Source organism: Vitis riparia, chromosome 18, assembly GCF_004353265.1.
Source record: "Vitis riparia cultivar Riparia Gloire de Montpellier isolate 1030 chromosome 18, EGFV_Vit.rip_1.0, whole genome shotgun sequence".
NCBI lineage: Eukaryota > Viridiplantae > Streptophyta > Magnoliopsida > Vitales > Vitaceae > Vitis > Vitis riparia.
In genome coordinates this window covers 27430979-27447435 of record NC_048448.1, presented here as the reverse complement: position 1 = coordinate 27447435, position 16457 = coordinate 27430979, and positions in this window count along the sequence as shown.

The following is a 16457-nucleotide window of genomic DNA, read 5'->3' as shown; positions in this document are numbered from 1 at the left end:
GTAATTCTGGTTTTCTAGATAAAGTTAAAAGCATAATCCAATGTTCTTCATGTTTGCTAGCATTTGAAACTGTTGACTCACAACACATGTCTCATGCTTTACCACTTACAGGCCTGAGGCACATGTTATTGAGGAGATTACTTCTGTTATTTGGAAGAGTTTAAATCAAGAACTCTTACATGTTGAGAAGGACCTCCTTAGGATGGATCGTCAAAGGGCGTCTTCTTTTTCTTCTATTGGTCCATCAGAATATGAAGTTTTCTTGATCTTTTGGGATGAAGATGAAGATGCCAGACACAATTTCATAGATCATCTCTATGCAGTTTTGCATCGAAAAGGGATTTGTCCCTTTAGAATCGATGATCTAAGTGGATGAGACATTGCTTTGGGTCTTTTGCATGCTATTGAGAACTCAAGGTTGGTTCTTATAATTCTCTCAGGCAACTATGTTGGTTCTAGCTGGTGTTTAGATGAACTGGTGAAGATCATGAAGTGCAGGAAAGAAATGGGAAAAATCATTTTCCCAGTTTTCCATCATGTTGATCTTTGCCATGTGTGAACTCAGAGGGGTAGTTACAGACGATGGATGGTCGATCATGAAAGAAAAGGTTTTGACGAGAAGATACAAAGGTGGAGAGCATCTTTGAGGGAAGTGGGCTATCTTTCTGGATGGCATGTACATAAAAGGGTAAATATAGCTTGTTCCACATCATGGTTCAAAGTCATGGTATCAGTCACTGACTCAAAGTGTCCCGAGGCGTATTGGTCTCAGTGTATCTGTTTGGTATCGGACAATACATAAAATAAGCTAATTAGAAAATTCAAAAAATCATAAAAATATTATGTAAATCATCAAAAAAAAAAAAATACAATTAAATAAGCTCAAAAAATTAATAAAGTAAAATTGTCTCACATTTAACATTATTTAAATAGTTATAAAAGTATCTATTCAAAGTTATTTATGATAATGTTGATAAAAGAAAATTATTTTATTTCATATATTATAACATTTTTACTAACAAACATACATTACAATACAATAATCAATTCCATGTTGAATGACAAGGGGGTTCAAAATCATCATCATCGATCCTACGACGTATACAAATTGGGATGGCAATTCCCGTAGTGAGGATATGGTTGAAAGAGTTGTTCATAACTCAAATACGTTGGCTAAGATGATTGACTTGATGATCTATAATCAGGAAAATATGGTTTCGAAGGCTATTCGGGACCAACACCATATTGATAGTATCTAAACCCTCGATAAGCAATGCTACTGCTACTAGAAGATTCCTATGGATGCATCATTGGAAATCGATCAAAATCATATGATCTTCGATAAGCAACACCATATGAATCACTATCTCGTGTTCTAGTATTTGAATATTCCTATGGATGCATCATTGGAAATCGATCAAAATCATTTCTACTAAAAGTACTGGAAGAGTTATCATGGTTTGTAACGTTGTGATATGATCTATCATCTACCCTTCTGAATACGACCTTGATCCTATACCCAAATTCTGTAAGTGCTCATCGATATGGTGATAATTTGATCTATGATAATCATACCCACTAGAATAACCATCATCGTTGGGATATGTAGTTAGTCTTTCCAAATGCTTTCGTTGTTCCCATATCCCTGGTCGATATCCATGATCTGTATCTTGTGTGGCATAGTAATTTTCACCTCCTTGTGCCCATGACATGCCAAGATCTACTTGACTAACATAACCACCCCCAGTGCTACCATTTCCTCCAGTACCCTCACTAGTGCCACCAACTCCTCTACTGCCACCACCTCGCTTACTGCATCCATTGTCACCATCATCACTACTAGAACTTGAAGAAATTGTTCTAGGAGCCTTACCTTTACAATGGGAATCAACATCTCTTTCTTGTGTAGCATTACTTGTATGCCTACTAACTCTACAATTTATGGCACCATCATCTTCATGAAATGTTTCTCTACCTTCTTCATTAGAGGGAAGATCTTTATCCAACCAATCCAAATTATCAAATGATAAAATAGGCTCCTCTCCTTCTCATATCCACTCATCTAATATATCATCATCATTAAAGATATGATTCCGATCAATTGGATTATATAAATCTTCATTGTTTCACTCTTGCATCAAATTCTTAACTCGAAGTCGCATATTATAGTGCACATAAACTAACTTATGCGACTTTTTCATTGCCAAATGGTTGCACAACTTTATGTAAATCAATGACCATGTGCTCCAATTTCTTTCACAACCTGATGAAGAACATGTTTGGCTTAAAATTTTAACAGCAATATTTTGTAGATGTGGACCTTCGTCGCCATAGTTGTTCCACCATTCAGCTATAATAAAGAAAATGCATACTTAGTAATCACTATGATATATTTAACAAAAAATGATGATAATTTCTTATTTGTAATAGGCATAAATGTATTGAGTACCTGGAAGATATTGATTTAATGCTTTCTTTGTAAGTGCACTTCCAAATTCTCCTTGGCCGTCAACAAATAATTTCACCTACATCATTAACATTTTTTTTTTGTTAATGCACATTATATATACAAAATGTATTATATAAAGGTCACAAACTATTATTATACCTCATTGATAGATTTTGCTTGTCTATCCAAATTTGGCTTTAATCTCTTGATAACATCCTTTAATCCAATTTTAATTTTTGGATGGTTGGAGAAATGCTTTGAATATTTGGAACATTGGATTTAAAAAATATGATACCATAAGTTAAATAATGATCAATTTATAATAATTTGTACTTGAAAAAAATAATAAAATATATATAAAGAATTTCTTTATTACCTACAACATGCAAATGTCTGTGTAATTGACCTTCTTACATTCTATTAATGACTTCATTATACTTTTCTCATTGCTTGACCGATGTCTTGATAGCCAATTTAGCTCTATCCATTGCTTCATAAATAATTGATAGGCTTTTTATCTTGATCAACCTATTTCAATCATTTATGAAATTGATGGTATAACATACTTCTATCACAATAAATCATGAAATTGATGATAGGCTTTCTAATCTTAGAGCTCCAACCATCACACATGATTGTGCACCCATATATAGGCCATTTAGCTTCAATGTTGTTATATATACCTTAAGCTCTTGCACCTCCTCTTCCAAATATGTATTTCCAATTTGGTATCCTGTGGGACCCTTGATGCCTAGACCTGCTTCTACTATTTTTAATATTTTTAATACTTAAACTATATTCATATTTAATATTTGGTTTTAATTTTACATTTTTACTTCATTTTATTATTAAGTCCCTATTTTTAGGTTTAATACGTTTTTTTTTTAATATTTTCTCTTAATTTTTAGATATTTATATCAAATGTTGGAAGATGTCTTTCTATATAATTAGATACAATTTTTTTTTGGGCATAATTACCATATATTCCCCACCCTATGATTGCCCTATGGTCGACACATCACCTAATAAGAGAGCTTAACACGTTCTAGCCATTTTCATGCTAAAGAGAGATCCACACATTGCTGCACATGCCCAAAAAGTCGAGCAAAAGTTGACTTCTAGCCTTGACTAGCTACCACCAATTGTCCAACCTTGTCCCAAGGTTCATTTATCTTTCTTATCTTATGAATTGGTGTGAAAATAACTATATATAAAAGGAGGAATGTTGATTGAAGAAGGGAGTAAAAATATGATGTAAAATAGAGTAGTGGATGTAGAAATGCAGGAATAAAGAGGAAGAATATATAGTCTTACTATAATTCTTAATTTTTATTTATAAAGATTGTGTTTGGTTTCAAAAAATGCTAGGGAAAAGAAAAAAAAAATTTTGTGGAAAGTTATTTTCCTTAGTTTGGGTGACATGAAAAGTATGATGGAAAAAAAAATATATAAAGGAAAATACTAAAGAAAAAATTGTAATATTTTCCCTACTACTTTCCTTAAAAATTAATTAGGAAAATAAGAGAGAGAGAAGGAAAAGTTGAATTAATTAGGAAAATAAGAGAGAGAGAAGGAAAAGTTGGAGGAAATTTTATCAAGCTCACATTATCTTCTTCACCAAGTCTCCAATTCACCTCTTCACTAGCGGCTATGGCTTCCCACCACCATCGACCCTTTCAACAATCACCACCATTACTTCAACCTGAAGAATTTGAAGACTTTGAAGAATTTGAAGACTAACTATGGAGGAACATAGACTCAATTCATTCTATGATACTCTGTTTACAATGAAAGAAAGCATAAATAAATAGCCTAAGATATGAGACAATTCCGGACTGGTACACTATCACCGGACGGAATTTCCCTTACATGGAAAGAGAATAAACTCTTACATGGAAAGTGAATAAACTATTACATGGAAAGAAAATAAACTACCTTGCTAGAATTACTCCTAAATCAATTATAATAAAGGCTGTATATTACACTAATTTAGGGAAGTAAACAGAGGATGCTAAATATGGGGAGGAACGCACAGGATGGAAGGCGACGTGGGCTTGATTTCCAACACTCCCCCTCAAGTCGCGTTGTAGATGTTGATCATTCCAAGTTTTCCTGTCAGATCTTCGAAGTTAACTCAAGCAAGAGCTTTTGTGAGAATGTCAGTCGTTTGACAGTTTGTCGGAGTGTAGCTGACTTTGAAAACTCCTTCTTCAATCTTTTCCTTGATAAAGTGTCGATCTATCTCCACGTGTTTAGTTCGATCATGATGAACTGGATTCTTAGCGATACTGATGGCAGCTTGATTGTCGCAGTATAACATCATGGGATGCTTCAATGGAACCCGTAATTCTTCTAACAGCCTGTTCAACCAGATTCCCTCACAGATACCTTGTGCCATAGCACGAAATTCTGCCTCAGCACTGCTACGGGCTACCACTGACTGTTTCTTGCTTCGCCATGTAACCAAGTTCCCCCAGACAAATGAACAATAGCCTGAAGTTGATCTTCGATCAGTCACTGAACCTGCCCAATCTGCATCTGAAAAAATCTCAATCTCTTTCTTTGTTGTTCTTTGAAAGAAGAGACCCTTTCCTGGTGTCATCTTGAGGTACCTCAATATTCTGATCACAGCAGTCATGTGTTTTTCTGTTGGATTATTCATGAATTGACTTACCACACTAACGGAGAAGCCGATGTCTGGCCTTGTATGAGAAAGATAGATGAGTTTCCCCACAAGACGTTGATATCTTCCTTTATCAACTGGCGTACTTCCATCACTTTCTTCCAGTTTGACAGTTGTATCCATAGGTGTTTCTGCCGGCTTGCATCCTAGCATTCCTGTTTCATTCAATAAGTCCAGAACGTATTTGCGTTGTGAGACTGCTATACCTTTCTTTGACCTAGCAATCTCCATTCCGAGAAAGTACTTGAGGTTTCCAAGATCCTTGATCTCAAATTCCTTTGTCAGTAATTTTTTAAGTAAGTCAATTTTCTCTTCATGATCACCTGTCAAAATTATGTCGTACACATATACAATGATAATTGCCAGCTTCCCTTCTGGGAAGTGTTTCACAAATAATGTGTGATCGGATTGACATTGAACGAATCCGTACCCTTTCACTACCTTAGTGAACCGTTCAAACCAGGCCCTGGGAGATTGTTTGAGACCATACAAGGATTTTCGGAGTCTGCAAACCTTGTTGAAGTTTGATGTCGTCTCAAGTCCAGCAGGAATGTCCATGTAAACTTCTTCCTCTAAGTCACCATTGAGAAAGGCATTCTTCACATCAAGTTGGTGAAGCGACCAATCAAGATTAACTGCCAAGGATAAAAGTACACGAACAGTATTGAGCTTGGCAACTGGAGCAAAAGTTTCTTGATAGTCAATGCCATAGGATTGGGTGAATCCTTTGGCAACCAACCGAGCCTTATACCTGTCCACATTACCATCTGCCTTGTACTTTACTGTGAAAATCCACTTACACCCAACTAGTTTCTTACCTCTTGGGAGGTTAGTAATTTCCCACGTACCATTCTTTTCTAGCGCCCGAACTTCCTCATCGACTGCCGCCTTCCACTTAGGATACTTGAAAGCTTCCTGAATATTCCGAGGAACTTGTATCTCTGTGATGCTAGAAGTGAATGCACGAAACGTAGGTGATAGCTTATCATAAGAAATAAAATTTCCAATGGGATGCTGAGTGCATGATCGAATTCCTTTCCTCCAAGCTATGGGCATATTAAGAATATCATTTTCTAACTCGGAATCAACAGTACCATCAGGAGCGTTGTTACCTGGAAGTTTGCTTGGATTAGGACCCGGTTCAGCCTCATGGGTTTGTTGAGAAAGTGCTCCTTCCTCCATTTCCTCTTGGATGTGCTCCTTATCCCACAAGTCAACAATGGACTCTGGCTGATTAAATGACTCTGGAGGAATGTGATTTTCAGTGATGATGGGTGACTCACTGAATGACTCAAGATCCCAAAATTGATATTCCTGAGTTGAATTCTCCCCCTGAATATCGTTTTTGGGATAGTAAGGCTGGGTTTCAAAAATGTGACATCCATTGAATTGTAGAATTTTCTTGTGACCGGAGAGTAACACTTATACCCTTTTTGATTTGAAGAATACCCAAGAAAGATGCACTTGAGTGACCTAGGATCAAGTTTACTTCGATGTTGTTGATTGATATGAACAAAAACAGAGCACCCGAAAATTTTGGGTGGGACGGTGGAGATGAGACGAGTAGTCGGAAAGGATTTTAGGAGTGTTTGACAAGGTGTTTGGAATTTTAGTACCCTAGACGGCATCCTATTGATGAGGTAGGCTGCCGTAAGGACAGCTTGCCCCCAGAATAATTTTGGAACATTCATGGAGAACATTAGTGATCTAGCCACCTCTAACAAATGCCTATTTTTCCTTTCAGCGATTCCGTTTTGTTGTGGGGTATCAACACATGAACTTAAGTGAACTATCCCTTCTTGTGCTAGAAATTCTCCTAGAATGGAGTTGAAATAATCCCTAGCATTATCAGACTTTAGAATTTGTATTTTTGACTGGAATTGGGTCTGAATCATATTTTTAAAATTTTTGAAAATTTGACTCGTTTCAGATTTTTCTTTCATGAGGAATACCCAAGTTAATCTAGTGTGATCATCTATGAATGAGACAAACCACCTAGTACCAGTTACATCTTTTATTCTTGACGGACCCCAGATATCGCTATGAATAATTGAGAATGGACTAGACTCTTTATAGGGTTGAATGGGAAAATGAGACCGGACTTGCTTTGATAATTGACAGATTTCGCACTCAAAGGATTTTGGATTTTTATGAAATAATGAAGGAAATAAATGCTTGAGATACATAACATTTGGATGACCTAAGCGATAGTGCCACAACATAATTGCACTATCGTTATTTTGACATGAAACCGAAAAAGAATTACTACCAACTGCCATTTGAGGTTGTTCTTGTGGATCATGGAGCTCCTTAAGGATGTAGAGTCCAGAGCATTCCTCAGCATTGCCAATCGTCTTCCCCGAATCCAAATCCTGAAATTCACAGTGAGTGGAGGAAAAATTAGTAATACACCTCTTTTCCTTAGTGAGTTTACTAATTGACAATAGATTACAGTCCAAGTTAGGAACAAGGAGAACAGAGTTGAGAGTAAGATCCCTTGATAGCACAACTGAACCTGTTCCGGCAACCTTTGATAGTGAACCATCTGCTATTCGGACTGTTAAATTATTTGGACATGAGCTATATGTATCAAAAATTGTCGCATCTCCCGTCATATAATCAGATGCTCCTGAGTCCACAATCCAAGGTTTTTTACGTTTCTTACCAACAGTAAAGGCACTCAAAAAATTACCTTTGTGAGCCAAGGTTCCGGAACCAATGAGCTGGTTGGAAGATGAGCCAGTTTGTGATTGTACTGACAAAAGAGGAGACAGTAGTTTCTTAAGCATCTCCATTTGCTCCTTATTAAAAGGGCTAGCTTCAGGTTGTGGCGATTGTTCATCGGTAGCCACATGATTGCCTCGTCCTTCTTTCTCAAGTGGTTGACGTGGCTTCCAATCTACTGGCTTTCCATGAATCTTCCAGCAAGTTTCTCTTGAGTGTCCCGGCTTTCTGCAATGATCACACCAAGGTCTACCTCCTTTAATTTTTTGACGGTTGTCAAAAGGAGCAAATTGAGTCTTAAGAGCCGAGCTTTCTGCCATATTCGGTTGTTGATGGGATCCCATCATGAGATTTTTCCGACTTTCTTCGCGACGCACTTCAGAGAATGCCTCTCTAAGGCTAGGTAGAGGTTTTACTCCCATGATTCTTCCTCTGATTTCATCAAGATTTTTGTTCAAACCTAACAAAAATTTAAACACACGTTTCCCTTCGACAATCTTTTTATACAACAAACCATCTGTAACACAATTCCAGTTATGAACCTCAAACGTATCAAGTTGACGCCATAGACGAGTAAGAGTATTGAAATATTCAGTTACCGTAAGGTTTCCTTGACGCAAATCGTGGAGGATGCCTTCAATCTGGATGATTTCAGATGTGTTTTCCTTGTCTGAGAAAGTTTCTTTTGCAATGTCCCAGATTTCTTTGGCAGTATCAAATGACAGAAAATTTTCACCAATGTCAGGGGTCATAGAGTTGACTAGCCAGGACATGACCATATTATTTTCTGCTATCCACTTCTTGTAGGTTGATGCTGTGGTTTCTGGTGCCGCCGAAGCTCCGGTGATGTAGTCATCTTTCTCCTTTCCCCGTATAAACATTAATATGGATTGAGACCATTGCAAATAATTTTGCCCATTCAGTTTATGGGCTGTGATTGGCAGATGAGAGGTTTCCATCTGATGAGAGGATGAAGACGATGAGATGATGATATCAGAAGTAGAGGATGATGAGTTGGTAGCCATTCCAAAGGCTGGACCGTATTTAGGCATAACCTAGAAGAATAGAATTGAGTAGAAAAAAATTGACTAAAGATGAAGACGATGAGACAGGATTAAACCTGCTCTGATACCATGAAGAATTTGAAGACTTTGAAGAATTTGAAGACTAACTATGGAGGAACATAGACTCAATTCATTCTATGATACTCTGTTTACAATGAAAGAAAGCATAAATAAATAGCCTAAGATATGAGACAATTCCGGACTGGTACACTATCACCGGACGGAATTTCCCTTACATGGAAAGAGAATAAACTCTTACATGGAAAGTGAATAAACTATTACATGGAAAGAGAATAAACTACCTTGCTAGAATTACTCCTAAATCAATTATAATAAAGGCTGTATATTACACTAATTTAGGGAAGTAAACAGAGGATGCTAAATATGGGGAGGAACGCACAGGATGGAAGGCGACGTGGGCTTGATTTCCAACACAACCACCTTCCAATGCCTTCAGAAACCAACCCTCTTTTGGTACACAAGTTCCCATGAATGAATTGCATTCTTCAAATCTAGTCAATGTGGTCGAATCCATGTCTCCGTATTAGGTATGGACTAAAGTCCTCTCTCTTAACCTCACACCTTGATGTTTTGTAGATGTAGGTTTTCTCTTAATGAACCCCCCCCCCCCCCCCCCCTTTTTTTTTTTTTTTTTTCATTTTTGGAAATCTAAACACCTGAATTTTGTAGATATGGAAAATTTGATGCTACTCTTTGGAATTGGATTTGAGTGTTTCTCTTGTGTTTGCATTTTTTAATTATTGTGCTTCCATTTGATTTTAAATACAAAAATTTTAATTTTTCATTTCATACTACAAGACTTAATAGCAATAATAAGGACAACATGTTTGAGGAATTACCTATAAGAGAATTTAACACACCAATGAAGTTATTGTAATAACCAAATAAAAATTAACTTAGAAAGCCAAAAAAAAGAAAAGAAAACAAAAGGCATGCAAAACAACTATAATAATAGTGTGTGGATTGGGTATGAGAAAATTATAGAAGAGAGAGCATTCTTGATATGATAGATTTGTAATTGAATGGGATTTTCAACAAGGAGCAAGATGTCCCTTCTGTGAGCTTTTTATCTTACCTTATTGCGATTTGTCTTGTTATAGCTTTTAATGTTAGCTTGGGCAATGAAAACTTCACAAACTAAAACTATCAACTTGTCCTCTACCACTAGATAATATATTTCTTAATAGAAATGTAGTAAGTATTATTAGCAAATACAACTTGGGTTTTGGTGGTACAGTTTTTCCTCAATAATTTATTATCATGATAGAACTTAGTAAACGTCTCTTAGATCAATTATGTGATGTTTATAAATTCCCTATTAAAAATTCTAAACAACTTATCCAACTTTACAAGCCTTCTTACTTAATTAATGCACAATCAATTACATATGTTCAGAAGACTATTCTCTTTTGTAGTAGCTCTCTAGATTATCCTTGGAAAATTTCCTTTGTTGTGGAAGTCTTTAGTGCATGCATGCAGTTAATCCACTTGAAGCTAGCACTATATTGAGAAGGTGCTTGAGATAAGCCTCTGTATTGAGCTAATAAGTAATTCCATCAATTTCAAACTAGGTTACTTTCATTTGGCCCCTAAATCTTCAATTTGCATTGTTTGACAGCCTAACTAGCCTTGGATAATAGGTTATAGGCAACCCCACTAGCAGTTGTCCCAAATTATACTAGAAAAGGGTCTCCACAAACTATTTGTAAACCTTCTCGACACCAAAACTTGTCATGCATGCGCCATTGGTTCTTTCTACTTGAATTACTCTATTTTGGTAGTACAATGAAACTAGAGATTAAACTAGTTTAAGTATTTGGCTTATGGAAGCTTCAACCTAGATCACTTACCAAAAGTGGACTAGCAAACAAACCCAAGTAGTCGAGGAGTGGGACAAATATAATTGCTTGGATTTTGGAGTGCTATGGAGAATCTTGGGACTTTGTGAGTCAAACCATGCTCATCCAAAGCCAACTTAGCTAGGCTATAGTTTGGTGTTGGAGGCCTGAAGCCTAACTCCTATGGCTTTATTACACATTAAAAGTTGCTTATGGCATAAGCATGATCTAAAATTTAAGATTCTTGTACTTTGAGACTTAATGATGATGATCATATAATTTTAAGTCACAAGCACCCAATATGTCAATAATACTACTCATTGACTTACTCCCAACAAGCAAATAACCCATAGGTCTATTCCTACACATTATTTTAAAAAAAAAATAATTGTATTATTTGTAACAAAAAATTTATTTTTATCTAAAATAATTTGAACATTTTATTTGTATGGTCAATGTGGAGAAAAAAAACATATAAACTCAATATTTTTGTCTAAATTGAGTTAACTAAACTGAATCAAATTGATATTAAGTTGGATTAGTTTGAGTAAATAAATAAATTTATTGTACTTTAGTTAAAACCAATCAACTCCTATTTGATTCTTGGATTGGTTAAAAACTAACCTAGCTAAATGTATCTATCCCGAACTTTGTGTTCTTATCCTAGAACAATAAATCCTTTTGGTTACCCCAATACTCTTAATTTATATAACCACTCAAAGAAAGATAATCTTAACATTCATTTGATAGATTTCTAAACTTAGTATGGAAACTAATAATATCAAATTTCTATTTGATGTTATCTAACTAAAGCACAAATATCAAATTACTTAAATCCCTTTTATCTACTTAATCCATTAATGTATGCAATATTTCTTTTGAACTTTTTTCTACTAAATAAACTATAAATTCATGAATAAAAGATTTTTCTATTTAACTCCTACCATATCACCTTGTTTCATTGTCTTTATTGTTAGATTTTCCATTTTAAACATTTTTTTTCTTTTGAAAACTATTTGTTTCATTTTACTTTGATTCTTTTATGATCAAAGATTTAAAAACTTACAACATTTGTTGATTTAGTAATTGTTTTATATTTTAAGTATAAGAAATATAATTATGAACCTGTATTTTTCATGTGCGTTCCTACTTGACAGTGAGACTTATTTTTATTATAAAAAAACTGATTTTTTTTTTTTTTTTTTTTTAAGTTGGAGTCGTCACTTATTTTTGTTTATTTTTAAAAGAAAACAAAATAAGAAATAAAGCCCTAGTGTAACTCCATTTTTAAAGAAAAGACGTGTCAGCAAAAACTGAGTTTGAATTGCAAGTACATGGAATAATGGAAAAGCAAATTATAAGGATATAAAAAAATAATACATAAGAAAGGTACAAAATAATTTATTAAATTTTTTTTATTATTTCAAATATCATAATACAATTTTCAGATATTTTCAAAGAATTAATTTATAGTGACACGAAATTTCGTCCTCCATTCCCACATCAATCATTAATGATGTAAATTAAATTAAATGATTTTCCAACAAAATGATTTTCACGGCATTCCATATACTTTCCTTGTTCCTCGGAGACGTGTCATGCTGAAGCATTGTGGGCATCACATGTGTGGGTGGATGGTTGGAGTCAAATCTCTTTCTTACATTTAAAATAAAATAATTATTAAAAATATTGAAATCTATTTTTATTTTTTATATATGGAGACTAATTTGTAAACAATTGAAAAGAGTCCGGATCCAGTAGAGACCTTTGACAAGATTTGTAGCGCACACAACCCCCACCTTGCAAGGGAGATTCCATCGCTGTCTTTCCACCAACCTATGTTCTCCTGCAATTTCTTTTCACTTTTTATGAAGAAATTGCATGTATTTAAGCTGAGTTAAAGTGAGTCCTCATAGCAGGAGCGGATGGCTTTTGCAAATCCACAAAGTCAAAGGGCGTCTTCTTCTTCATCTTCCTTTTCTATTCGTGGATGGAATTACGATGTTTTCTTGAGCTTTATGGGTGAAGATACCCGCCATAATTTTACAGAACTTTGATTCGTACCTTTAGGGATGATGAAGAGCTTCCAAGAGGAGAAGAGTCAAGGATTTGCCTCATAATTCTGTCGGAAAACTATGCCCGTTCTAGGCGGTGTTTGGAAGAACTGACAAAGATCATGGATTGCGGGGAGCAAATGGGAAAATTAGTTTTTCCGATTTTCTACCACGTGGAACTATTGCATGTGCGAGGACAGATTCTGAGTTTTGGAGAAGCTTCAGCCGATCATGAAAGAAACGCAGTTCATGAGGAGGGGAAGGAGGAAGATAGAGAGGTGGAGGGCAGCGTTGACCATGGTGGCGGGTATCTAACCGTTATAACTGAAATTGGACTTCATAGGATGTTCTTCACAACAAAAATACTGTTCTCCTAAAATTCACGTGAAACAGAGCATGCATAGCTTACTAAATCGGCTACTGAAGGTGGACGACATCTCCCACTTTCAGCAGAATGCCCTCTTTCTATAGCTCCTGTTTCTCCTCTTTTCACATTTTATTTTTCTTTGACCCTATCCTCCAGTAGCTTTCATGCTACTTCAATCCCCCCTTTTTGTTTTCTTTTTTTAAATTTATTTTCTCTTAGGTAGTGGCTTTTGGCCACTTTTAATCCTCCTTTTTATTTTTATTTTTATTTTATTTCTTTCTTTAATTATTTCCCCTTCCTTTTATTATTTATTTATTTTTTTTAAATCCTCCAACTATAGATTTCTATTTTTCCAAAATCATTTTTTTTATCTACTTGCAATTATTACATTTGTTTTTTGTAAACTATATTTTCCATTTCTCAATAAAATTCAATTTCGAAAAATTCAAAATTTCATACTCATATTTTCTTTTATTTTATTTTTTCACTATAATAAATCTTTAAAACTAAAATTATTAATTCTAGTAATGAGTAAGACTTAGGTGGCGTTTGTTTTTTGGCTGAATAGAAAAAACCAAATATTTTGGCTTTTTCTATTCAACTAAAAGGACCTTGTTGATGCTAACCAACATAACTAAAGTGAACTTATTATCAATAAGTTTAATTTAATTATGTTGGTTGGTGTCAATTAGTTACTTTTAATTGAATAGAAAAATCTAAAATATTTGGCTTTTTCTATTCAGCCAAAAAACAAACACCACCTACCCAATTTCTAAAAAAATGTCTATAGTGAAGCTGACATGATATAAATTCTAACCCACTTATTTGACCACTGAAGTTCTTCAAATTTTACTAATCAAAATCTAACATGTGTACTTAATTTTACCTTTTTGACTTTTCAATCACTATTTTACTAGGAAATTTTTAGACTCTCAATTCCCATGTGGCAAAAAATATCAGTTATTACAATTTCTTATTGAGACTTAAAAAAAAAAAAAAAAAAAAAAAAAAAAAAAAAAAAAAAAAAAAAAAAAAAACAACTGGTCTTTGATTTTTTATTTAAAGGCTAGTATCATCTAAGAAGGGAGGTGATTGCTCTTCTTGTGTGGGATGGCGGTCAGAAATGATGATTAAAGGACAACAGTTTCCATCGTTAATGTATACTTTGGCATAATGAAAACACTAGATTATGAGAACCAAGTAATTCGACCTTATCCCTTCAACACATTTTTTTTGCCCATAATTCTGGTTTTCTAGATAAAATTAAAAGCATAATCCAATGTTCTTCATGTTTGCTAGCATTTGAAACTGTTGAGTCACAACACATGTCTCATGCTTTACCACTTATAGGCCTGAGGCACATGTTATTGAGGAGATTACTTCTGTTATTTGGAAGAGTTTAAATCAAGAACTCTCACATGTTGAGAAGGACCTCCTTGGGATGGATCGTCAAAGGGCGTCTTCTTTTTCTTCTATTGGTCCATCGGAATATGAAATTTTCTTGATCTTTTGGGATGAAGATGAAGATGCCAGACACAATTTCATAGATCATCTCTATGCAGTTTTGCATCGAAAAGGGATTCGTCCCTTTAGAATCGATGATCTAAGGGGATGAGACATTGCTTTGGGTCTTTTGCATGCTATTGAGAACTCAAGATTGGTTCTTATAATTCTCTCAGGCAACTATGTCGATTCTAGCTGGTGTTTAGATGAACTGGTGAAGATCATGAAGTGCAGGAAAGAAATGGGAAAACTCATTTTCCCAGTTTTCCATCATGTTGATCTTTGCCATGTGCGAACTCAGAGGGGTAGTTACAGACGATAGATGGTCGATCATGAAAGAAAAGGTTTTGACGAGAAGATACAAAGGTGGAGAGCATCTTTGAGGGAAGTGGACTATCTTTCTGGATGACATGTACATAAAAGGGTAAATATAGCTTGTTCCATATCATTAGAGGTGTATCGGTCTCGGTGTATCTGCTTGGTATCAGACGATACGTAAAATAAGCTAATTAGAAAATTCAAAAAATTATAAAAATATTATGTAAATCATCAAAAAAATATATACAATTAAATAAGCTCAAAAAATTGATAAAGTAAAATTGTCTCACATTTAACATTATTTAAATAGTTATAAAAGTATTTACTCAAAGTTATTTATGATAATGCTAATAAAAGAAAATTATTTTATTTCAAATATTATAACATCTTTACTAACAAACATACAATACAATACAATAATCAATTCCATGTTGAATGATGAGAGGGTTCAAAATCATCATCATCGATCCTACGACGAGTATACAAATTGGGATGACAATTCCCGTAGTTAGGATATGGTTGAAAGAGTTGTTCATAACTCGAATATCTTGGCTAAGATGATTGGCTTGATGATTCATAATCAAGAAAATATGGTTTCGAAGGCTATTCAGGATCAACACCATATTGATAGTATCCAAAACCTTAATAAGCAATGCTACTGCTACTAGAAGATTGATCATATCCATATAAATCACTAGCTCGTTTTCTAGTATTTGAATATTCTTCTGGATGCATCATTGGAAATTGATCAAAATCATTTCTACTAAAAATACTGAAAGAGCTATCATGGTCTATAATGTTGTGATATGATCTATCATTTACCCCTCTGAAATACTTCCTTGATCCTATACCCAAATTCTGTAAGTGCTCATTGATACAGTGATAATTTGATCTATGATAATCATACCCACTAGAATAATCATCATCGTTGGGATATGTAGTTAGTCTTTCCAAATGCTTTCGTTGTTCCCATATCCCTAGTCAATATCCATGATCTGTATTTTGTGTGGCATAGTAATTTTCACCTCCTTGTGCCCATGACATGCTAAGATCTACTTGACTAACATAATTGCCCCCAATGCTACCCCTAGTGCTACCATTTCCTCCAGTACCCTCACTAGTGCCACCAACTCCTCTACTGCCACCACCCCGCCTACTACCCCCATTGTCACCATCATCACTACTAGAACTTGAAGAAATTGTTCTAGGAGCCTTACCTTTACAACGGGAATCAACATCTCTTTCTTGTGTAGCATTACTTATACGCTTACTAACTCTACGATTTGTGGCACCATCATCTTCATGAACTGTTTCTCTACCTTCTTCATTAGTGGGAAGACCTTTATCCAACCAATCCAAATTATCAAATGATAAAATAGGCTCCTCTCCTTCTCGTATCCACTCATCTAATATATCATCATCATTAAAGATATGAT